We start from the raw sequence: 25,038 nt of genomic DNA on the forward strand, positions 1-25,038 counted from the left end.
TCCCCATAAGGTTAACAGCTGACCTTTCAGCAGAAACTCTGCAAGCCAGAAGATAGTGGCAGGACATATTTAAAGGGATGAAGGATAAAAACCTATGACCAAGATTACTCTATCCAGCAAGGATCTCATTCAGATTTGATGGAGAAATTAAAAACTTTACAGACAAGCAAAAGCTTAGAGAGTTCAGCACCACCAAACCAGCTTTAAAACAAATGCTAAAGGAAATTCTCTGGGCAGGAAACACAAGAGAAGTAAAAGACCTACAATGACAAATCCAAAACAATTAATAAAATGGGAATAGGAACATATAGATAATTATCTTAATTGTAAATGGATTAAATGCTCCCACCAAAAGACACAGACTGGCTGAATGGATACAAAAAACAAGACCCATATATATGCTGTCTACAAGAGAACAACTTCAGACCTAGGGACACATACAGACTGAAAGTGAAGGGATGGAAAAAGATATTCCATGCAAATGGAAATCAAAAGAAAGCTGGAGTAGCAATTCTCATATCAGAAAAATAGACATTACAATAAAGACTATTACAAGAGACAAAGAAGGAAACTACATGATGATCAAGGTATCGGTGCAAGAAGAATATATAACAATTGTAAATATTTATGCACCCAACATAGGAGCACCTCAATACATAAGGCAAATACTGACAGCCATAAAAGGGGAAATTGACAGTAAGACAATCATAGTAACGGACTTTAATATCCAACTTTCACGAATGGACAGATCATCTGAAAAGAAAATAAGGAAACACAAGCTTTCAATGATACATTAAACAACATGAACTTAATTGATATTTATAGGACATTGCATCAAAAACAACAGAATACACATTTTTCTCAAGTGCTTATGGAAAATTCTCCAGGATAGATCATATCTTGGGTCAGAAATCAAGCCTTGGTAAATTTAAGAAAATTGAAATCTTATCAAGTACCTTTTCCAACCACAACACTATGAGACTAGATAGCAATTACAGGAAAATATCTGTAAAAAATACAAACACATGCAGGCTGAACAATACACTACTTAATAACAAAATGATCACTGAAGAAGTCAAAAAGGAAATAAAAAAATACCTAGAAACAAGTAAAAATGGAAACACGATGAGACAAAACCTATGGGATGCAACAAAAGCAGTTCTAAGAGGGATGTTTATAGCAATACAATCCTACCTTAAGAAACAGGAAACATCTCAAATAAACAACATAACCTTGCACCTAAAGCAATTAGAGAAAGAAGAACAAAAAGCCCCCAAAGTTAGCAGAAGGAAAGAAATCATAAACATCAGATCAGAAATAAATGAAAAAGAAGTAAGGAAAAGATAGCAAAGATCAATAAAAGTAAAAGCTGGTTCTTTGTGAAGATACACAAAATTGATAAACCACTAACCAGACACATCAAGAGAAAAAGGGAGAAGATTCCAATCAGTAGAATTCAAAATGAAAAAGTAGAAGTAACAACTGACACTGGAGAAATATAAAGGATCATGAGAGATTACTACAAGCAACATTATGCCAATAAAATGGCCAATCTGGAAGAAATGGACAAATTCTTAAAAATGCACAACCTGCTGAGACAGAACCAGGAAGAAAGAGAAAATATGAACAGACCAATCACAAGCACTGAAATTGAAACTGTGATCAAAAATCTTCCAACAAAGAAAAGCCCAGGACCAGGTGGCTTCTCAGACGAATTCTGTCAAACATTTAGAGAAGAGCTAACACCTATCCTTCTCAAACTCTTCCAAAATATAGCAGTGGGAGGAAGACCCCCAAACTCATTCTACGAAGCAACCATCTCCCGGATACCAATCAGACAAAGATGTCACCAAGAAAGAAAACCACAGGTCAATATCACTGATGAACATAGATGAAAAATCCTCAACAAAATACTAGCAAACAGAACCCAACAGCACATTAAAAGGATCATACACCATGATCAAGTGGGATTTATTCCAGGGATGCAAGGATTCTTCAATATATGCAAATCAATCAATGTGATACACCATATTAACAAATTGAAGGAGAAAAAGCGTATGATCATCTCAATAGATGCAGAGAAAACTTTCAACAAAATTCAACACCCATTTATGATAAAAACCCTGCATAGAGTAGGCATAGAGGGAACTTTCTTCAACATAATAAAGGCCATAGATGACAAACCCACAGCCAACGTCGTCCTCAATGGGGAAAAATTAAAACCAGTTCCACTAAGATCAAGAACAAGACAAGGTTGTCAACTCTCACCACTCTTATTCAACATAAGTTTTGGAAGTTTTAGCCACAGCAATCAGAGAAGAAAAAGAAAAAAAAGGAATCCAAATCAGAAAAGGAGAAGAAAAGCTGTCACTGCAGATGACATGATACTTTACATAGAGAATCCTAAAGAGGCTATCAGAAAACCACTAGAGCTAATCACTGAATTTGGTAAAGTAGCAGGATACAAAATTAATGCACAGAAATATCTGGCATTCGTATACTCTAATGATGAAAAATCTGAAAGTGAAATTAAGAAAATACTCCCATTTTCCATTGCAAGAAAGAGAATAAAATATCTAGGACTAAACCTACCTATGGAGACAAAATTACTGTAGGCAGAAAATTATGACACTTATGTAATAAATTAAAGATGATACAAATAGATGGAGAGATACATCATTTTCTTGGATTGGAAGAATCAACATTGTGAAAATGACTCTATTACCCAAAGCAATCTACAGATTCAATGGAATCCCTATGAAACTACCACTGGCATATTTCACTGAGCTAGAACAAAAAATTTCACAATTGGTATGGAAACGCAAAAGACCCCGAATAGACAAAGCAATCTTCAGAACGAAAAAGGGAGCATGAGGAAGCAGGCTCCCTGTCTTCAGACTATACTACAAGGTTACAGTAATCAGGACAGTATGGTAGTGGCACGAAAACAGAAATATTGATCAATGGAAGAGGATAGAAAGTCCAGAGATAAACCCACGCACATATGGTCAGCTTATCATTTGATAAAGGAAGCAAGAATGTACAGTGGAGAAAAGACAGCCTCTTCACTATGTAGTGCTGGGAAAACTGGACAGGTACATGTAAAATATGGAATTAGAACACTCCCTAACACCATATGCAAAAATAAACTCAAAATGCATTAAAGACCTAAATGTAAGGCTAGACTGTATCAAGGTCTTAGAGGAAAACATAGGCAGAACACTCTATGGCATAAATCACAGGAAGATCCTTTTTGACCCACCTCCTAGAGAAATGGAAATAGAAACAAAAATGAAAAAATGGGACCTAAAGAAACTTAAAAACTTTTGCACAGCAAAGGAAATCATAAACAAGACCAAAAGACCACCCTCAGAATGGGAGAAAATATTTGCAAATGCAGCAACTGACAAAGGATTAATCTCCAAAATTTACAAGCCACTCATGTAGCTCAATAACTAAAAAACAAACATCCCAATACAAAAAATGGGTAGAATACCTAAATAGACATTTCTCTAAAGAAGATATACAGTTTGCCAAAAAACACATGAAAAAATGGTCAAAATCACTAATCTTTAGATAAATGCAAATCAAAACTACGATGACATATCATCTCACAGCAGTCAGAATGGTCATCATCAAAAAATCTAGAAACAATAAATGCTGGAATGGGTGTGGAGAAAAGGGAACACTCTTGCACTGCTGGTGGGAATGTAAATTGATACAGCCACTATGGAGAACAGTATTGAGGTTCCTTCAAAAACTCCAAATGGCACTACCATACGACCCAGCAATCCCACTACTGGGCATATACCCTGAGAAAACCATAATTCAAAAAGAGTCATGTACCAAAATATTCATTGCTGCTCTATTTACAATAGCCAGGACATGGAAGCAACCTAAGTGTCCATCAACAGATGAATTGATAAAAACGATGTGGCACATAAATACAATGGAATATTACTCTGCCATAAAAAGAAACGAAATTGAGTTATTTGTGGTGAGGTGGATAGACCTAGAGTCTGTCGTACAGAGTGAAGTAAGTTAGAAAGAGAAAAACAAATACTGTATGTTAACACATATGTATAGAATCTAAGGAAAAAAATTAAAAAGTTCATGAAGGATCTAGCGTTAAGACTGGAATAAAGACACAGACCTACTAGAGCATGGACTTGAGGATATGGGGAAGGAGAGGGGTAGGCTGTGATGAGGTGAGAGAGTGACATGCACCTATGTACAGTACCAAGCGTAAAATGGATAGCTAGTGCGAAGCAGCCGCGTAGCACAGGGAGATCAGCCAGTTGTTTTGTGACTGCCTAGAGGGATGTGATATGTAGGGTGGGAGGGAGGGAGATGCAGGAGGGAAGAGATATGGGAACATGTGTGTATGTATAACTGATTCAGTTTGTTATAAAGCAGAAAATAATGCACCATTGTAAAGAAATTATACTCCAATAAAGATGTTGAAAAAAAAAACTGTGTTTAAAAGTCTTCCAGCAAACAAAAGTCCAGGACCAGATGGCTTCACAGGCGAATTCTATCAAACATGTAGAGCAGAGCTACCATCTATCCTTCTCAAACTATTCCAAAATATAGCAGAGGGAAGAAAACTCCCAAACTCATTCTATGAGGCCACCATCACCCTGATACCAAAACCAGACAAAGATGTCACAAAAAAAGAAAACTACAGGCCAATATCACTGATGAATATAGATGCAAAACTCCTCAACAAAATACTAGCAAACTGAATCCAGCCACATATTAAAAGGATTATACACAATGATCAAGTGCGATTTATCCCAGTGATGCAAGGATTCTTCAATATAAACAAATCAATCAATGTGATACTCCACATTAACAAACTGAGGGAAAAAAGCTATATGATCATTTTAATAGATGCAGGAAAATCTTATGACAAATTTGAATACCTATTTATGGTTAAAAAATATCTCTCCAGAAAATGGGTATAGAGTGAACTTTCTTCAACATAATAAAGCCATATATGACAAACCCTCAAGTAACATCATTCTCAGTGGTGAAAAGCAGAAAGCATTCCGTCTAAGATCAGGAATAAGACAAGGATGTCCACTCTCAACTCTTTTATTCCAAACAGTTTTGGCAGTCCTAGCCACAGCAATCAAAGAAAAAGAAATAAAATGAAACCACATTGGAAAGAAGAAAATAATCTGTCAGTTTTGGCAGATGACATGATACTATACATAGAAAATCCTAAAAGTGCCACTGGAAAACTACCAGAACTCATCAATTAATTTGGTAAAGTAGCAGGATACAAAACTAATACACAGATATCACTTGCATTCCTATACACGGTGAAATATCAGAAAGAAAAATTAAGGAAACAATCCCATTTACCATTGCATCACAAAGAATAAAATGCTTAGGAATAAACCTACCTCAGGACACAAAAGACCTGTACTCTTAAAACTGTAAAATGTGGGACTTCCCTGGTGTGCAATGGTTAAGAATCCACCTGCCAGTGCACGGGACATGGGTGGGAGCCCTGATCCGGGAAAATCTCACATGCAGCAGAGCAACTCAGCCCACATGCCACAACTACTGAGCTTGTGCTGTAGAGCCAGAGAACCACAACTACTGACCCACATGCCACAATTATTGAAGCATCTGTGCCTAGAGCCTATGTTCCACAATAAGAGAAGCCACAAAAATGAGAAGACTGTGCACTGCAATGAAGAGTAGCCCCACCTTGCAACACCTAGACAAAGCCCGCACACAGCAACAAAGACACAACACAGTAAAAAATAAATAAATAAAATAAGTTTATTTTAAAAAACTACGATGTTTATGAAAGAAATCAAACATGACACAAACAGAAGGAAAGATATAGCATGTTCTTTGACTGGAAGAATCAAAATTGTCAAAATGACTATACATCCCAAGGCAATCTACAGATTGAATGCAATTCTTTTCAAATTACCAATGGCATTTTTCAAAGAACTAGAACAAATATTTTACAATTTTTTATGGAGACACAAAAGGCTCTGAATAGCCAAAGCAATCTGGAAAAAGAAGAAAGGAGCTGGAGGAATCAGGCTCCCTGTCTTCAGACTAAACTACAAAGCTACAGTCATCAAACCTGTATTGTACTGGCACAAAAACAAAAATATACATCAATGGAACAGGATAGAAAACCCAGAGATAAACCCACACACCTATGTTCAATTAATCTATGACAAAGGAGGTAAGACTACACAATGGAGGAGAGACAGTGTCTTCAATAAATGGTGCTGTGAAAACAGGAGAGCTACAAGTTAAAAAATGAAATTAGAACATTCTTTAACACTACACACAAAAATAAACTCAAAATGGATTAAAGACCTAAATGTAAGACCGGATGCTATAAAATGCTTAGAGGAAAACATAGGCAGAACACTCTATGACATAAACCACAGCAAGATCCTTTTGGACCCACCTCCTAGAGAAATGGAAATAAAAACAAAAATAAACACATGAGACCTAATGAAACTTCAAAGCTTTTGCACAGCAAGGGAAACCATAAACAAGACGAAAAGACAACCCTCAGAATGGGAGAAAATATTTGCAAATGAAGCAACTGACAAAGGATTAATCTCAAAAATTTATAAGCAGCTCATGCAGCTCAATATCAAAAAAACAAACAACCCAATCCAAAAATGGGCAGAAGACCTAAATAGACATTTCTCCAAAGAAGATATACTGACTGCCAACAAACACATGAAAGGATGTTCAAATCACTAATCAGTAGAGAAATGAAAATCAAAACTACACGGAAATATCAGCTCACAACAGTCAGAATGGCCATCATCCAAAAATCTAGAAACAATAAATGCTGGAGAGGTGTGGAGAAAAGGGAACCCTCTTGCGCTGTTGTTGGGAATGCAAATTGATACAACTACTATGGAAAACAGTATGGAGGTTCCAAAAGAAAATTAAAATAGAACTACCATATGACCCAGCAATCCCACTACTGGGCATATACATTGAGAAAAACATAATTCAAAAACAGTCATGTACCACAGTATTCATTGTATCTCTATTTACAATAGCCACTACATGGAAACCACCTAAGTGTCCATCAACAGATGAATGGATAAAGAAGATGTGGCACATATATACAATGGAATATTACTCAGCCATATAAAGAAACGAAATTGAGTTATTTGTAGTGAGGTGGATGGAACTGGAGTCTGTCATACAGAGTGAAGTAAGTCAGAAAGAGGAAAACAAATACCATATACTAACACATATATATGGAATCTAAAAAAAATGGTTCTGAAGAACCTTGGGACAGGACAGGAATAAAGATGCAGATGTAGAGAATGGACTTGAGGTCACAAGGAGGGGAAGGGTAAGTTGGGACGAGGTGAGAGAGTGGCATGGACATATATACACTACCAAATTTAAAATAGATAGCTAGTGGGAAACAGCCACATAGCACAGGGAGATCAGCTCAGTGCTTTGTGACCACCTAGTCAGGTGGGATAGGGAGGGTGGGAGGGAGACGCAAGAGGGAGGCGATATGGAATATATGTATATGTATAGCTGATTCACTTTGTTATAAAGCAGAAATGAATACACTACTGTAAAGAAATTATACTCCAATAAATGTGTTTAAAAAAAAACAATAAACTATGGTCCCACCTCAAGCAGCTCAGTCATGGAGACCAAACATTTCCTTGAATACACACCCTCAAAAGTGGTGAGCATTAACAGAGATGTGTATGCAATACACCCACGGCCTCTCTGTGTATCCATGTAATTCCCTGAACAGGAATTTCCCAGGCAGGGTGGGAGGAAAAGATCACCCATGCTGAGAAATGGGTTTTTGTAATGGAGGAGGATGGTGTGGCATATATAGAAAGGAGGTGAGAGAATGAGATAGGATACCTGGAGGGAGGGAGCCACTTGGGGAGCAGTGGGCAAAGAGGCTATGGGAAAAGGACCAAAATGTGAAGGGTGTAATATGGCATACTGGAAAGATAGACTTTATGCTGTAGGGAATGGGAAATTACTGCATGTTTTTAAGCAGGAGAATAATATGATCAGACAATATTCCCTCTACTCTTCTTAAATCCTCATCTAGAGTCAGGCTGGTGCTGGGTAGGTGATAACATGAACTTAATTGACTTAAAAACATAAAGAAGATGCAGTGGAAAATTTCCAATCATGTGTACACTTTCTCCTTCAGGAATTTCTGGAAAATAGTATGCTTTATTTATTAAAATTTAAGAATATTTTTGGAAACAACTACAATGCTTTATTACATACAGTGGTTGCTGTAAAATTTACAGTCTTTGAAATAATGGAGTAGCTCACTTAAAAAAAACAAAAATAACAACAGAAAAAACACAAACTTTTGCATAGCAAAGTAAACCATAAACAAAATGAAAAGACAACTACAGAATGAGAGAAAATATTTCAAATGATACAACCAACAGTGTATTAGTCTCCAAAACATACAAGTAGCTCATATAGCTGAATACCAAAAAACAAAAAACAAGAAAAACAAAGAAACAAAACATCAAACCCAATCAAAAAATATGCAGAAACCTAAATACACTTTTCTCCAAATAAGACATCAAATGACCAAGAGACACATGAAAAGATGCTCAACATTGTTTATTATTAGGGAAATGCAAATCAAAACTACAGTGAGGTATCACCTCACCCCTTTCATAATGGCCATAATCAAAAAATCTACAAACAATAAATGCTGGAGAGGGCATGGAGGAAAGGATATCCACCTACACTGCTGGTGGGAGTGTGTTGGTACAGTCACTATGGAGAACAGCATGGAGGTTCCTTAAGAAACTAAAAATAGAGCTACCATATGTTCCAGCAATCCCACTCCTGGGCATGTATCTAGTTCAAAAGGATACATGCACCTCAATGTCCATTGCAGCAATGTTTACAATAACCAAGACATGGAAGCAACGTAAATGTCCATTGACAGAGGAATGGATAAAGAAGATGTGGTACATATATACAATGGAATATTACTCAGCCATAAAAAGAACAAAATAATTCCTTTTGCAGCAATATGAAAGGAGCTGGAGATTGTCATACTAAGTGAAGTCAGAAAGAGAAAGACAAATATCACATGATATTGCTTATATGTGGAATCAAAAAAATGATACAAATGAACTTATTTACAAAACAGAAATAGACTCACAGACTTAGAGAATGAACTTATGGTTACCAGGGGAAAGAGTGGGGGGGAGGGATAGATTGTGAGTTTGGGATTGACATGTACACACTGCTATATTACAATAGATAACCAATAAGGACTTACTGTATAGTACAGGGAACACTGCTCAATATTCTGTAATAACCTAAATGAGAAAATAATTTGAAAAAGAATTGATACATTTGTATGTATAACTGAATCACTTTGCTGTACCCCTGAAACTAATACAACATTTTTAATCAACTATGCTCCAATATAAAATAAAAATGTTAAAAAGAAAAAATACATGCACACCAATGTTCATTGCAGCACTATTTACAAAATCCAAGGCATGGAAACAACCTAAATGTCCATCAACAGAGGAAAGGATAAAGAAGATGCGGTACATATATACAGTGGAATATTACTCAGCCGTAAAAAAGAATGAAATAATTTCATTTTCAGCAACATGGATGGACATGGAGATTATCATACTAACTGAATTAAGTCAGACAGAGAAAGGCAAATATCACATGATATTGCTTATATGTGGAATCTAAAAAATAAATAATACAAATGAACTTATTTACAAAACAGAAAGAGACTCACTGATTTTGAAAACAAACTTATGGTTACCAAAGGGGAAAGGTGGGATAGAGGGATAAATTAGGAGCTTGGGATTAACATACACACACTACTATGTATAAAATAGATAATCAACAAGGACCTACTGTATAGCACTGGGAACTCTACTCAATATTCTATAATAACCTATATGGGATAAGAATATGAAAAAGAATGAATATTTGTATATGTATAACTGAATCACTATGCTGTATACCTAAAAATAACACAAATTGTAAATCAGCTATACTCCAATGAAATTTTTTAAAAAGTAAATTATATTACAAAGCTATGGTAAGCAAAACCGTATGGTACTGGCATAAAAACATACACATAGGTCAATGAATATAAATGAGAATCCAGAAACAAAACCGCAGATATACAGTTAACAAACCTTTGATATGGGTGCCAATAACACAATGGGGAAAGGAAAATCTCTTCAGTAAGTGGTGTTGGGAAAAACAGATATCCACATGCAAAAAAATGAAAGTGAACTACTCTCTTACATAACTTACAAAACTTACCTTGAAATAGACTTAAATGTAAGACCTGAAACCATAAATCTCCTGGAAGAAAACATAGAGGGAACACTACTGGACAGTCATCTTGACAATGTATTTTTGGATGTGACACTGTCACACAAGCAACAAAAGCAAAAATAAACAAGTGGGATTATATCAAACTAAACAGCCTCTGCACAGTAAAAGAAACAACTAAAAGAATGAAAAGGCAATCTATAGAAAGGGAACAAATATTTTCAAATCATGTTTCATATGGAGTTAAAATCTAAACTATATCAGAAACTCATACAACTCAATAGCAAATAAAGAAATAATCCTTTTTTTTAAATGGTCAAAGCATGTAAATAAACATTTTTCCAAAATGGCAATCAAATGGCCAACTGTTACATGAAAAGGTGCTTAACATCACTAATCATTGAGGAAATGCAAATCAAAACCACAATGACATCACTTCACATTTGTTAAGATGTCTTTTATCAGATAGACAAGAGATACCAAGTGTTGGCATAGCTGTCGAGAAAAAGGAACACTTGTACACTGTTGGTGGGAATGTAAATTGGTATAGTCATTATGGAAAACAGTATGGAGGTTCCTCAAAAAACTAAAAATAGAACAACCAGATGATCCAGCATTTCCGTGTCTGCATTTCCAGCATTTTAAAAAAAATATTTGTTTTATTTATTTTTAGCTGCATTGGGTTGCTGTGCATGGTCTTTCTGTAGTTGTGGCAAGTGAGGGCTACTCTTCGTAGTGGCGCACAGGCTTTTCATTGTCATGGCTTCTCTTGTTGTGGAGCACAGGCTCTAGGCACAGGCTTCAGTATTTGTGGCGCATGGGCTTATCTGCTCTGCGGCATGTGGGATCTTCCTGGACCAGGGCTCAAACCCGAGTACCCTGCATTGGCATGCGGATTCTTAACCACTGAGCCACAAGGGAAGCTGAAATGAAATCAGTATCTTGAAGAGATATCTGCACTCCCATGTTCATTACAGCATTTTTCACAATAGACAATGTATAGAAATAACTACAGTGTCTATAGATGGATGAATGTATAAAAGAAAATGTGATATACACACACACAGTGGAATATTATTTAGATAAAAAAGAAGGAAATACTGTCATTCATGACAACGTGGATGAAACTTGAGGGCATTGTGCTAAGTGATATGGGCCAGGCAGGGAAAGGCAAATGCTATATGAGATCAGTTACATGTGTAATCTAAAAAAATTTTTCTTAATCGAACTCAGAGTCATCATAGAAAGGTGGTTACCAGGGGCTGGGGCATGGAGGAAATAGGGAGATGTTTTTCAAAGGGTACAAACTTTCAATTAAAAGATAACTATATGAGGATCTAATGTAGGACATAGTGACAATAGTCACTAATACCATATTTTATATTTGATATTTGTGAGAGATTAGATCCTAAGTATTCTCATCAAAGAAAAAAATCAAGGTAACTTTGTGATATTACATGTAATCACCTAACTGTGATGTGGATGTTAATTAACTTTCTAATAGTAATCATTTCATGAAGTATACATATACCAAATCTCCGCATAGTATGCTTTAAATATATGCAATTTTATTTGTCAATTATATCTCAGTAAACCTGGAAAAAATTAAAATAGTATAAAAAAAAGAGCAATTCTAGAAGCCAAAAGAAGAGATACTTTTAAGAATATAGCTGTTATAATTTTAATAATAAAAGAAACATTTACCACTTATTAGGTGCATTTTATATGCCAAAGGTTGTATTGTATATTCACTCGTTCACTCTGTCCTCACAAAAATCCCATAGATATGTAACATTTGCCCCACTATACTGATGATATAAAGAGAGTTTAAGGACTCTTAAAAGACTCACCCAAGGTCATATTTTTATGTGTAGCAGACATTGTTGGCTGCTACTCAAGATCCAATTTTTCCCTCGTATTAACAGAACCTCAACTTTTTCAGACAACTACTTTTCTTACCTGCCATATATTTTAGGGGAGTAGTTAATTCCTAGCTTTAAGGGTGTGATTTCTTATTTGTTTAATATGATCTCTGTGATTATATTCAACTTGCCAGAAATTGGTTTACCAATAGGTATCTGGCCACTATGGCAGCCATTTTATGACAATGTGCAGATCTACCCTGAAAATAAGGCTGACAAACTAGGATGTCCAAGGAAAAGACTGAATACATAGGCTATAGATGACACTTTTCAACTCTGAATTAATCAATTTTGAGGTTAATCTACCTAAGGACTTCCTGTTTTATGGGATAATATATTTTCCTCATTGTTTTTAAACATTTTGAATTGAGTTTTCTGTTATTTGTAGTGAAAAGCATCTAAACAAATAAAATTGGCAGGACAGTTTTAACTGAATGTTAGGGACAGAAACTAAATTTCAATGAGTGTCAGTGTAAACAAGAGGTGAAGATTCAGATAAAATAATTGTTGACTACACTTTACAGAAGTGTGCCTATGTTGGAAAAATGAGTGAGCTATGACAGCCGGTTAGGTACAGCAAGATATTCATCTGAAAAATTATTGGTTCCTGAAAATATACAGACTCTGACCACCCAAAGGCACTGTATTCGCCTGGTCAGAGTCCAGGCTTTGAAGGCAGATTGACCTGGGATGGCTATGTGACCTTGTAAGTGACAACTTCTTAAACTTCCATTTCACCATTTATAAAACAGGGAAGAGCAATAGGCCTTACTTGCTCTGTCATTAAAATTAAATAATGCATATAACACAGTTCTTAGCACATAGAAGCCAGTCAATAAAAGGTGGCTATTACTATCATCATTATTGTTATCAAGTTCTGACAGTCAGCAGAAATTTGACTTTTAGGAACTATCTGTCATGAAAATCAAAGGATTAGGGTTGTAGCTGATTAAGCCAAGACAAAATTGCCCAAATCACAGAGCTCAGAGAATCAGCAACATGAAATTTAGAAAGTAGGCTATAAGCCTCTTTATCAGGAAAAAAAATGAGAAGAACAGTAGCAGGTACTTCTTCAACATGTCCTACTAGTAAGATGCTATCAGCACCATTTACTGACAGCCTATTTGTTGGAGGTAAGACAGGGTTTCTGGAACACATGACCCCTAGGAATTTACCAACCATGTAGAACAGAGCAGTGAGGTTTCAAAGTCCTATTGTTTTCAGGTACAGGGCAGAGCTAGTGCCTTAATTATGTACACTTTCCAAAGATCTTAAAACCCCTTCAGTAGCATCGTCCAAACTTGAGCCACACATAATCAGCAAAAGCATAGAGCTCTAAGTGAAGGTTAGAAGGGCAGAAAGTGAACTAGATACCCTTATGCATGGGCTTAGTGTCACAAGGCAACATTCAACCAGACACCAAAGAAACCCCCATAATTTCAGCCAATCTAAAACCAGGTACCCCAGGCAAGAATCCCTAGCTCTGCACCTATGGGGGTAGACTGAGAATGGGTCCTAAGGGAGGCTGTGACAACAGAATGATACATAGACTAGACAGTGTGGGGTGAGTGAAAGACTACTGAAATCTGAGAGGCCTTTTAAAATCCATATACCCTGAAATCCTGCCCACATCCAGTGATCTCAGTAGAACAGGGGCAAAGAGAGCAAGATCCAAGGAGGATTTTATCCCCATGCTCTGGTGGGAATCTATACAGCCTCCTCATCTGTATAGCAGAAGTTATAGAGACTGCCACTGTCAACTGGTTTAGTCTTATTCATTCCTCAGAGTTCTGCTTTTACATCATTTCCTCCAGAAAGTCTTATCTGACACCTCTCCAGTCGTGGACAGGTACACCTCTTCTATGTTCCCAAAGTATCCTCTTCTTACCCTATTAGAGCATTAATTCAACTGTGCTATAAACAATCATTATTTTTACAGTTCAACCACTAGACTGGAAGGTGAAAGAGGCCAGAGATTGTGTTTTGTTCACCTAAGTATCCCTTAACATCTAACACAGTGTCAGGCACATAGAAGAAATCTAACAAATGTTTGTGGGATAAATGAGAAAGTGTTGGGCACTTTATAGACATTTAATTTTGTATAACTATATACCTTAAGGGTACATATTATTTTGCCATTTTATAAAGAATGAAACAAAGACTCAGAGAGATTCAGAAAGATGGCTAAACTATGAAATAACAGAAGGATTCCAATCTGGGTCTGTGTGACTCTATAAGAATGTATTTTTGCTAGTCCACCTCTGGACTCTAGGCCTATTAGCAAGTTTGCCTTGACCATTTTCTATGTTGTTCAATGTTCGGAAAGAATATATCTATTGGCTGGAATGCATGATCATATATGCCCCAGAGAGCAAGGCCTAAAACTAATAGCAAATCTGTTCTTTTCAAGACAAGGAAGAGAAACAGTGGACTGTAAGTCATAATACAAGAGGACTCGAAAAGTTGACAGGTTGCAAAGCATAAGAGGAAGTTGTATTTTGAGTTCAAAAATGAACACAGTCTAAGAACAGACACCTAAATTTATATCATTTAATGAAGAACTACTACATATCAGACCATGTGCAAGACATTGAGAATACCAAGATGAATTAGATATGGTCCCTGCCATTGAGAAGCTCAGTCTGGTGGGCGAGACAATTAAGACCAAAATATCAATGTAATGTTGAATCAGTTATTATACTATTATCTCTCAGCCCCAAACCAAGCATTCTGTACCCCTCATTTTTTAGGGGTCTCAGAAAATTAAGATTTCCTTGACTAGATTCTTCAAATACAGGGTTCTAGAGACTGGAAGGCAAAGTAAGAGGTGAAGAGATTGGCTTCCTCCAGTTTGTTTGCTGCTCTTTACAAAATACCCCCAAGAATGGCCTTTCCTCCAGGCAATAGTAGTTGACTCCAGCTTCCTAATTCTTTCCACATTCTAGAACCAGCCTCACTACCCACCCTCAGATGTACCAGTATCAATCACCTGGCAACTGCTCCATAGAGGTCCGAACCACAGCTCTACAAGCTTTCTTCTCTAAGCTTCTGAGATAGCAACAGCAGCCAGGCAGCACCCTCTTCACATATGTCTGAATCCTAGCTCTACAGGCACCTCCTTTGAGCTTCTAAGGTTCTAGTAATCCCAATCTTTCCCCTTTGTTCTCTCAGATCTATGCGTCGCAGCTGTTTCATGCAGTTAATTATCTGTGTTACTCCAGTGCTACATTTTTTGTTTTTCCATTCTTTAATTACCTATTTCAACAATTTCTTATGTTACATTCTTTGTTAAAATAGTGTGGTTTCTGGACCTTGAATGAAACAAGGATAACAAGAGCAAAATGTGCTCGAGGAGCTCAAAGGTAGATGGCTTACACAGGATGAGATGATTAAATAAAGTGGAATTGAGACATATAGGCTGGGTTCAAAAAATTAAGTCAGTCAAATACTGAAGAGGTGGAGAAACGGAAGGTATTTAATGCAGAAGGAACAAAATATTCAAAGTTATGGAGATAGGAGAGAGCACAAGTCAGGGGAAATGGAGTAGTTCAGTATGGCTAAGGAATAGTATATGAAGGCACAGAGAATACTGGCATGATGGGAAATAAGGAAGAAGAACCAGTAAAACTTTCAGACTAATTAGAGTTGGGAGATAGACTTTGGAAAGGAGGGAAGAAGGTGGAGGTCAGGGTGACAGCCAAGTGTCCTGCTTGTATGACCAGGTAGAAGAACAAGTTTGCGAAGAAGGTGATAAAGTGGTGAACATTTTCTGATCAGTCATTCAAGAGTAGAAAGACAAAGCTAAGAACCAGAAGAATTAGAGTTCACGTTTCCTCCTACTATTTCATAGCTTTGTGACTTTAACTACTGAGCTACCCTAAGAGGCAGTTTTAGTGCCAAATAAGGGGAAGAGAGCAATACAGTAAACCTTTATAATCATAAGGTCAGATCCATTTACTGAACTTCTGTTGTAATAATAACCATAACAATAAAAATAGCTAACACGGCTTGAGGAGAAGATGGCGGAAGAGTAAGACACGGAGAACACCTTCCTCCCCACAGATACATCAGAAATACATCTACATGTGGAACTGCTTCTATAGAACACCAACTGAACGGTGGGAGAAGACCTCAGACTTTCCAAAAGGCAAGAAACTCCCCATGTACCTGGGTAGGTCAAAAGAAAAAAGAAATAACAGAGACAAAAAAATAGGGACGGGGCTTCCATGGTGGTGCAGTGGTTGAGAGTCCACCTGCCGATGCAGGGGACACGGGTTCATGCCCCAGTCTGGGAAGATCCCACATGCCATGGAGCAGATGGCCCCGTGAGCCATGGCCACTGAGCCTGTGCATCCAGAGCCTGTGCTCCGCAATGGGAGAGGCCACAAGAGTGAGAAGCCTGTGTAAAAAAAAAAAAAAAAAAAAAAACGGATAGGGACGGGACCTGCACCAGTGAGTGGGAGGGAGCTGTGAAGGAGGAAAGGTTTCCACACACTAGGCAGCCCCTTCGCTGGCAGAGACTGCAGGTGGCAGAGGGAGAAACTTCAGAGCCTCAGAGGAGAGCACAGCAACAGGGGTGCAGGGAGCAAAGTGGAGAGACTCCCGCACAGAGGAATGGTGCCAACCAGCACTCACCAGCCCGAGAGGCTTGGTTGCTCACATGCCGGGATGGGCGGGGACTGGGAGCTGAGGCTCAGGCTTTGGTTGGATCCCAGAGAGAGGAATGGGTTTCGCTGCATGAACACAGACTGAAGGGGGCTAGTGCGCCACGGCTAGCTGAGATGGAGTCCAGGAAAATGTCTGGACCTGCCGAAGAGGCAAGGGACTTTTACTTCCATCTTTGTTTCCTGGTGCGCAAGGCGAGGGGATTAAGAGTGCCGCTTATTGGCACTCTGTATATCTTCTTTGGAGAAATGTCTATTTAGGTCTTCTGCCCATTTTTGGATTGGGTTGTTTGTTTTTTTGTTATTAAGCTGCATGAGCTGCTTATAAATTTTGGAGATCAATCCTTTGTCAGTTGCTTCATTTGCAAATATTTTCTCCCATTCTGAGGGTTGTCTTTTGGTCTTCTTTATGGTTTCCTTTGCTGCGCAAAAGCTTTTAAGTTTCATTAGGTCCCAGTTGTTTACTCTTGTTTTTATTTCCATTACTCTAGGAGGTGGGTCAGAAAGAATCTTGCTGTGATTTATGTCATAGAGTGTTCTGCCTATGTTTTCCTCTAAGAGTTTGATAGTTTCTGGCCTTACATTTAGGTCACAACAAACACATGAAAGAATGCTCAACATCACTAATCATGAGAGAAATGCAAATCAAAACTACAATGAGATATCATCTCACACCAGTCAGAATGGCCATCATCAAAAAATCTAGAAACAATAAATGCTGGAGAGGGTGTGGAGAAAAGGGAACCCTCTTACACTGTTGGTGGGAATGTAAATTGATACAGCCACTGTGGAGAACAGTATGGAGGTTCCTTAAAAAGCTACAAATAGAACTACCATATGACCCAGCAATCCCACTACTGGGCATATACCCTGAGAAAACCATAATTCAAAAAGAGTCATGTACCAAAATGTTCATTGCAGCTCTATTTACAATAGCCCAGAGATGGAAACAACCTAAGTGTCCATCATCGGATGAATGGATAAAGAAGATGTGGCACATATACACAATGGAATATTACTCAGCCATAAAAAGAGACGAAATTGAGCTATTTGTAATGAGGTGGATAGACCTAGAGTCTGTCATACAGAGTGAAGTAAGTCAGAAAGAGAGAGACAAATACCGTATGCTAACACATATATATGGAATTTTAAAAAAAAAATGTCATGAAAAACCTAGGGGTGAAACAGGAATAAAGACTCAGACTTACTAGAGAATGGACTTGAGGCTATGGGGAGGGGGAAGTGTAAACGGTGACAAAGCGATAAAGAGGCATGGACATATATACACTACCAAACGTAAGGTAGATAGCTAGTGGGAAGCAGCCGCATAGCACAGGGAGATCAGCTCGGTGCTTTGTGACCGCCTGGAGGGGTGGGATAGGGAGGGTGGGAGGGAGGGAGACGCAAGCGGGAAGAGATATGGGAATATATGTATATATATAACTGATTCATTTTGTTGTGAAGCTGAAACTAACATACCATTGTAAAGCAATTATACTCCAATAAAGATGTTAAAAAAAAAAAAAAAAAAAAAAAAAAAGAGTGCCGCTTAAAGGAGCTCCAGAAAAGGGCGCAAACCCCGCCTATGAGGGCAGACCACAGAGATGGGCCTGGGACACAAAGGCTGCTGCTGCAGCCACCAAGAAGCCTGTGTGCAAGCACAGGTCACTATCCACATTTAGCCTCCCAGGAACCGGTGCAGCCTACCACTGCCAGGGTCCCGTGATCCAGGGAAAACTTCCCTGGGAGAACACACGGTGTGCATCAGGCTAGTGCAACGTCACGCTGGACTCTGCTGCAGCAGGCTCGCCGCGCACTCCAGACCCCTCCCTCCCCCTTGTCCTGAGTGAGCCAGAGCCGCCAAATCAGCTGTTCCTTTAACCCCGACGTGTCTGAGAGAAGAACAGATGCCCTAGGAGACCTACACACAGAGGCGGGGCCGAATCCAAAGCTGAAACCCAGGAGCTCTGCGAACAAAGAAAAGAAAGTTCTCCCAGTAGCCTCAGAAGCAATGGGTTAAATCTTCACAATCAACTTGATGTACCCTGCATCTGTGGAATACGTTAATAGAAAATGAATCATCCCAAATTGAGGAGGTGGACTTTGGGAGCAAGATATATTATTTTTTCCCCTTTTCCTCTTTTTGTGAGTGTGTATGTGTATGCTTTTGTGTGAGATTTTGTCTATATAGCTTCGCTTTCACCATTTGTCTTATGGTTCTGTCTGTCCATTTTCTTTTTCTTATTTATTTATTTATTTTCACTTAAAAATACTTTTTCTTAATACTTTTATTTTAACTTTATTTTATTTTATGCTCTTTATTTCTTTCTATTTTCTCTCACTTTTATTCTGAGCTGTGTGAATAAAAGGCTCTTGGTACTCCAGCCACGAGTCCGTGCTCTGCCTCTGAGGTGGGAGCGACAACTTCAGGACACTGGTCCACAAGAGACCTCCCGGCTCCATGTAATATCAAATGGCGAAAATCTCCCAGAGATCTCCATCTCAACACCAACACCCACCTTCAATCAACGACCAGCAAGCTACAATGCTGGACATCCTATGCCAAACAACTAGCAAGACAGGAAAACAGCCCCATCCATTTGCACAGAAGCTGCCTAAAATCATAATAAGGCCACAGACACCCCAAAACACACCATCAGATGTGGACCTGCCCACCAGAAAGACAAGATCCAACCTCATCCACCAGAACACAGGCACAAGTCCCCTCCACCAGGAAGCCTACACAACCCACTGAAACAACCTTAGCCACTGGGGACAGTTACCAAAAATAACAGCAACTACGAACCTGCAGCCTGCAAAAAGGATACCTCAAACACAGTACGATAAGCAAAATGAGAAGATAGAAAAACACACAGCGGATGAAGGAGCAAGGTAAAAACCCATCAGACCTAGGAAATGAAGAGGAAATAGGCAGTCTACCAGAAAGTGTATTCAGAATAATGATAGTAAAGATTATCCAGAATCTTGGAAGTAGCACAGACAAAGTGCAAGAAACATTTAAAAAGGAAATAGAAGAACTAAAGAGGAAACAGGCAACAATGAACAACACAAAAACTGAAATTAAAAATACTCTAGAAGGGATCAATAGCAGAATAACTGAGGCAGAAGAGTGGATAAGTGACCTGGAAGATAAAATAATGTAAATAACTATGGCAGAGCAGAATAAAGAAAAAAGGATGAAAATAGCTAAGGACAGTCTCAGAGACCTCTGGGACAACATTAAACGCACCAACATTCGAATTATAGGGGTCACAGAAGAAGAGAAAAAGAGAGGGATTGAGAAAATACTTGAAGAGATTATAGTTGAAAACTTCCCTAATATGGGAAAGGAGATAGTTAACCAAGTCCAGGAAGCACAGAGAGTCCCATACAGGATAAATCCAAGGAAAACACGCCAAGACACAAATTAATCAAACTATCAAAAATTAAATGCAAAGAAAACCTCTTAAGAGCAACAAGGAAAAAAAAACAAATAACACACAAGGGAATCCCCATATGGTTAACAGCTGATATTTCAGCAGACACTCTGCAAGCCAGAAGATAGTGGCAGGACGTATTCAAAGTGATGAAGGAGAAAAACCTGCAACCAAGATTACTCTACCCAGCAAGGATCTCATTCAGATTTGATGGAGAAATTAAAATCTTTACAGAGAAGCAAAAGCAGAGAGAGTTCAGCACCAGCAAGCCATGTTTACAACAAATGCTAGAGGAACTTCTCTATGCAAGAAACACAAGAGAAGGAAAAGACCTACAATAACAAACCCAAAACAATTAAGAAAATGGGAATAGGAACACACATATCGATAATTACCTTTAATGTTAATGGATTAAATGCTCCCACCAAAAGACAAAGGCTGGCTGAATGGATACAACAAAACACACCCATATATATGTTGTCTACAAGAGACCCACTTCAGACCTAGGGACACATACAGACAGAAAGTGAAGGGATGGAAAAACATATTCCATGCAAAAGGAAATCAAAAGAAAGCTGGAGTAGCAATTATCATATCAGAAAAAATAGACTTTAAAATAAAGACTATCACAAGAGACAAAGAAGGACACTACATAATGATCAAGGGATTGATCCAAAAAGTTATAACAATTGTAAATATTTACACACCCAAGATAGGAGCACCTCAATACATAAGGCAAATACTCACAGCCATAAAAGGGGAAATTGACAGTAACATATTCATAGTAGGGGACTGTAACACCCCACTTTCACCAACGGACAGATCATCCAAAATGAAAATAAATAAGGAAACACAAGCTTTAAATGACACATTAAACAAGATGTACTTAATTGATATTTATAGGACATTCCATCCAAACACAACAGAATACACATTTTTCTCAAGTGCTCATGGAACATTCTCCAGGATAGATCATACATTGGTTCACAAATCTAGCCTGGGTAATTTAAGAATATTGAAATTATATCAAGTATCTTTTCAGACCACAATGCTATGAGAGTAGATATCAATTACAGGAAAATATCTGTAAGAAATAAAAACACATGGAGGCAAAACAATACACTACTTAATAACGAAGTGATCACTGAAGAAATCAAAGAGGAAATCAAAAAATTCCTAGAAAGAAAACAATGCAGACACGACGATCCAAAACCTCTGAGATGCAACAAAAACGGTTCTAAGAGTGAAGTTTATAGAAATACATTCCTACCTTAAGAAACAGGAAATATCTCGATTAAACAACCTAACCTTGCACCTAAAGCAATTAGATAAAGAAGAATCAAAAAACCCCAAAGTTAGCAGAAGGAAAGAATTCATAAAAATCAGACCAGAAATAAATGAAAAAGAAATGAAGGAAACGACAGCAAAGATCAATACAACTAAAAGATGGTTTTTCGAGAAGATAAACAAATTTGATAAATCATTAGCCAGACTCATCAAGAAAAAAAGGGAGAAGACACAAATCAATAGAATTAGAAATGAAAAAGGAGAAGTAACAACTGACACTGCAGAAATACAAAAGATCATGAGAGATTACTACAAGCAACTCTATGCCAATAAAATGGACAACCTGGAAGAAATGGACAAATTCTTAAAAATGCACAACCTGCTGAGGCTGAACCAGGAAGAAATAGAAAATATGAACAAACCAATCACAAGCACTGAATTTGAAACTGTGATTAAAAATCTTCCAACAAACAAAAGCCCAGGACCAGATGGCTTCACAGGCAAATTCTATCAAACATTTAGAGAAAAGCTAACACCTATCCTTCTCAAAATCTTCGAAAATATAGCAGAGGGAGGAACACTCCCAAACTCATTCTACGAGGTCACCATCACCCTGATACCAAAACCAGACAGGAAGTCACAAAGAAAGAAAACTACAAATGCAAAAATACTCAACAGAATACTAGCAAACGGAAACCAACAGCACATTAAAAGGATCATACACCATGATCAAATGGGGTTTATTCCAGGAATGCAAAGATTCTTCAATATATGCAAAACAATTAACATGATACATCATATTAACAAATTGAAGGAGAAAAACCATATGATCATCTCAACAGATGCAGAGAAAGTTTTTGACAAAATTCAACACCATTTTTTATAAAAAAAACCTGCAGAAAGTCAGCATAGAGGGAACTTTCCTCAACATAATAAAGACCATATATGACAAACACACAGCCAACATAGTCCTCAATGGTGAAAAACTGAAACCATTTCCACGAAGATCAGGAACAATACAACGTTGCCCACACTCACCACAGTTATTCAACATAGTTTTGGAATGTTTAGCCACAGCAATCAGAGAAGAAAAAGAAATTAAAGGAATCCAAATCGGAAAAAAAGAAGTAAAGCTCTCACTGTTTGCAGATGATATGAAAATCTACATAGAGAATCCTAAAGATGCTACCAGAAGACTACTAGAGGTAATGAATGAATCTGGCAAAGTAGCAGGATACAAAATTAATACACAGAAATCTCTGGAATTCTTATACACTAATGATGAAAAATCTGAAAGTGAAAATAAGAAAACACTCCGATTTACCATTGCAACGAAAAGAATAAAATATCTAGGAATAAACGTACCTATGGAGACAAAAGACCTGTATGCAGAAAACTATAAGACACTGATAAAAGAAATTAACCATAATGCAAATAGATGGAGAGATATGCCCTGTTCTTAGACTGGAAGAATCAACATTGTGAAAATGATTCTTCTACCCAAATCAGCCTACAGATTCAATGCAGTCCCTATCAAGCTACCACTGACATTTTTCACAGAACTAGAACAAAAAATTTCACAATTTGTATGGAAACACAAAAGACCCCGAATAGCCAAAGCAATCTTAAGAACGAAAAATAGAGCTGGAAGAGTCAGGCTCCCTGATTTCAGGCTATACTACAAAGCTACTGTACTCAAGACAGTATAGTCTTGGCACAAAAACAGAAATATAGATCAGTGGAACAGGATAGAAAGCCCAGAGATAATCGCACGCGCATATGGTCACCTTATTTTTGATAAAGGAGGCAAGAATATGCAGTGGAGAAAAGACAGCCTCTTCAATAAGTGCCACTGACAAAACTGGACAGGTACATGTAAAAGTATGAAATTAGAACACTCTCTAACACCATACACAAAAATAAACTCAAAATGGATTAAAGACCTAAATGTAAGGCCAGAAATTATCAAACTCTTAGAGGAAATCATAGGTAGAATGCTCTATGACATAAATCACAGCATGATCCTTTTTTCTCCACCTCCCAGAGAAATGGAAATAAAAACAAAAATTAAAAAATGGGACCTAATGAAGCTTGAAATGTTTTGCACAGCAAAGGAAACCATAAGCAAGACCAAAAGACCACCCTCAGAATGGGAGAAAATATTTGCAAATGCAGCAACTGACAAAGTATTAATCACCAAAATTTACAAGCAGCTCATGCAGCTCAATAACAAAAAAAAACAACCCAATCCCAAAATGGGCAGAAGAACTAAATAGATATTTCTCCAAAGAAGATATACAGATTGCCAACAAACACATGCAAGAATGGTCAACGTCACTAATCTTTAGATAAATGCAAATCAAAACTACAACGAGATATCATCTCACACCAGTGAGAATGGACATCATCAAAAAATCTATAAACAATAAATGCTGGAGAGGGTGTGGAGAAAAGGGAACACTCTTGCACTGCTGGTGGGAATGTAAATTGATACAGCCACTATGGAGAAGAGTATGGAATTTCCTTCAAAAATTCCAAATAGAACTACCATACGACCCAGCAATCCCACTACTGGGCATATACCCTGAGAAAACCATAATTCAAAAAGAGTCATGTACCAACATGTTCACTGCAGCTCTATTTACAATAGCCAGGAGATGGAAGCAACCTAAGTGTCCATCACCAGATGAATGGATAAAGAAGATGTGTCACATATATACAATGGAATATTACTCAGCCATAAAAAGAAATGAAATTGAGTTATTTGTAGTGAGGTGGATGGACCTCGAGTCTGTCATGCAGAGTGAAGTAAGTCAGAAAGAAAAAGACAAATACCGTATGCTAACACATATATATGGAATTTAAGAAAAAAATGTCATGAAGAACCTAGGGGTAAAGTAGGAATAAAGACGCAGACCTCTTAGAGAACGGACTTGAGGTTATGGGGAGGGGGAAGGGTGAGCTGTGACAGGGCGAGAGAGAGTCATGGGCATATACACAGTAACAAACGCAGTAAGGTAGATAGCTAGTGGGAAACAGCCGCATGGCACAGGGATATTGGCTCGGTGCTTTGTGACAGCCTGGAGGGGTGGGATGGGGAGGGTGGGAGGGAGGGAGACGCAACAGGGAAGACATATGGGAACATATGTTTATGTATGACTGATTCACTTTGTTATAAAGCAGAAACTAACACACCATTGTAAAGCAATTATACCCCAATAAAGATGTTAAAAAAAAAAAAAAGAAATGAAATTGAGTTATTTGTAGTGAGGTGGATGGACCTCGAGTCTGTCATGCAGAGTGAAGTAAATCAGAAAAAGAAAAACAAATACCGTATGCTAACACATGTATATGGAATCTAAGAAAAAGAAATAAAAGGTCATGAAG

The sequence above is a fragment of the Delphinus delphis genome, chromosome X, assembly GCF_949987515.2.
Source record: "Delphinus delphis chromosome X, mDelDel1.2, whole genome shotgun sequence".
In the NCBI taxonomy this organism is placed as follows: Eukaryota; Metazoa; Chordata; class Mammalia; order Artiodactyla; family Delphinidae; genus Delphinus; species Delphinus delphis.